The sequence below is a fragment of the Nanorana parkeri genome, unplaced genomic scaffold (assembly GCF_000935625.1).
Source record: "Nanorana parkeri isolate BGI_ZX_2015 unplaced genomic scaffold, ASM93562v1 scaffold539, whole genome shotgun sequence".
Lineage (NCBI taxonomy): Eukaryota > Metazoa > Chordata > Amphibia > Anura > Dicroglossidae > Nanorana > Nanorana parkeri.
This window is the reverse complement of record NW_017306807.1, coordinates 1068761-1071306: the sequence shown is the minus strand read 5'-3', so window position 1 is coordinate 1071306 and position 2546 is coordinate 1068761.

Genomic DNA, 2546 nt, shown 5'->3' with positions numbered 1-2546 from the left:
CATTTGGAGGATCAGCCTGCTGTTTTAAGCCTTGAGTCTTTCAGCTCCTATAATCTCAAGGAACTTTCCACTACACCAGCTATTTGAGACTTTCCTCTATGTTGGGTGGAACAGGTGACTGGAGCCTTTTGCTTCAGTTGTGATGGCTTATTAGACGCATCTAGATTTCTGTCCATACAGATTTGTAGAGCACTCTGGTTGAGATGCTGCTGCCATATCAGAGTGCCTGGCTCGCTTGACTATGGAAGGGACAGTATCTGCTGTCCTTCGCTTAATGCCATCATTACCTATTTAGGTTCACATGCTAATCCCATGCCTCTGCCGCTTTCTTTTTGTTCATGCCCTAAGCACAAAATCAACCTTTCCTGGTTCTTTTGGCTTCTCTCATCCATGGTCTCCATCCTCCAGTCCCTGTGTCAAGTCAGACTCTGGGCATGGGGGCTATCAAGCACATAAGGATCAGGTGGGCATCGCCTGGCCCACCTGATATTTTTCAGAGCATTGACTGGACTGGTACTCAGATGACTTCCAATGAAGAGAAAAGGTTTTGTGGATCGCAGTGTCCAATAATTCCCCAAAGAACTTAACACCTGCAAGACTCAGCCGGATCTGGCCTCGTCTGGTTTCAGAGCTGGAGATAGATTGACAGCAAGAGACAGTAAACAATCATAGTCCCTTGCTGGAAAAGTGTACAGCATGTCTACTCCCCCCCCTTCATCAAACAGGGTGTTGGGCATTGAGTTCTTACCTTCTATTTCTTTTTGGCCCATTTCAGACCCCTTCTCTGCTGCTGGGTCTAGTTGCTGAGCAGTCTAATGTACCTACCTCTATGGACCAGGTAGTTCCTAGTGTGGTTACTAAGACTTTTCATCAGGCATCTGGAAAGGATTATTCTTCCTTCCATTGGATTTCTCTCAGAGAATGACCTCTTAGACGGTTCTCGGGCCTCCCAGAAGTGTTTCCTTCTGCATCGTGGGTTTCTATTTTAGGTAGGTGTCCTGGGTTGAGCCCATTCAGACACCATCTAGGTACTGCAGTATATTTCCCACTGAGACGCAATGGGAGTCCTTACTGCAACAGTAAGGGCAGTCTGGCTTCCACACTGGGCAATAATTGGAGTCTGCACTGCACCTCTAATAATTAGACAAGATGTTCACAGATTTAGGTATACCCCTGACCTTGCAGGTCAGCAGAGAAGAGCCCCATGCCTCACTGGACCGTTGGCAGATAGAACGATCTAACGTGCTGTTGCGGTTATCCTCAGACAAACTGAGTGCCTCGACAACTTCAGGGGACCAGTCATCCTGGTGCTAGGTCCTCCTTCCTTGACTGATTCACAGCCCTTGAAGATTGTTTGGGTGCACTCCTTTGTTTGGCCTTCAGGCAGGCGGTTGTTCTTCACTGTTCTGCTGACATCCCTGTTCCTTGCTCCAGACGCATATGCTTTGGGATCTGTGTAACCAGGAGCATTGTTACACTTATGGCTTGTGGTCAGGGATAAGCAGGATTGTGGTGCACCAGAGACGACGTATAACAATCTACAGCTGTTTGAAGATCTCATCAGTCTGAGGACTAGCTCCCCTCTCCCGCCTACCCTGGAAAGGGGGTACTCCCCAGACACCCTAGCCCTTTCGTTGCATTGATTTTGGGGTGGAATTTGAGTTCTCTGGTCAACTCGAGTAACTCCTTGTAGGGTGTTGTACTTGATAAAAGGGGTCTCCCTGGTTATTTGTTAAGCCACAAAATCTCTTCAATTCAAATGTGATTTAAGGAGGCACTGGAAAAAGCTCTAAAAGCCCCAGGGCCTGGAACAGCAGAGTCAACTTCCAGATGCAGGCTGATATGCACTGTATCACAATCTTTCAGACAACCCCCTGTAAATCTAAGTCAATAGCTCCTGTGTCTCAAAAACAGTCTCTTAAAAGAGCACTGTTAGGACTTGCATCTGTCAGGGATAGTGACTGGGGCAGTTGGCCAGAAATGATTAAAAGGGCCTATGAGGGGCAGATAGGCTAAGCACCATAGTTCAGAGTGGACATGGAGGAAGGAGACGCCAATCAAAATGATCCTATAATAAGGGCATGAGGTACTTCTGGGGGATATGAAGTAAATGCACACAGAATCACTAGGAGAGTATGGGCTGAAGTCACCCTTAGCAACAGGACTGTCCTTTGTGCCGTCGCAAAGGCATGTTGCTTCCTCAGACCAATAAAAAAAGGCAAGGCCTCAGGTACTTGGGAAGCTGGAAACACTGTACATCTGGTCTGAAAAAGTATGGTAGGCTGCATGTCATGCACTGTATATTCCAGGGAAAAAAGATCCTAAAATTGCTAGCATTTGCTAGGTCTTTACTTCCACCCCTCAATTGAGGGATGCCCAAATTCTTAAAACAGCATTTGGCCCTTCAGGCTCCATCAGCTAGGGCTGCCTGTTATAAGAAAAGAAACCTGCTCCTTTAGGTTTACAGTCAAGGGTGACATGAAGGAAGAATCCAGAAAAGCAAAGTTCATTAATTCAAGAGCTCCAGAAAAAAAAAAAAAAAAAAA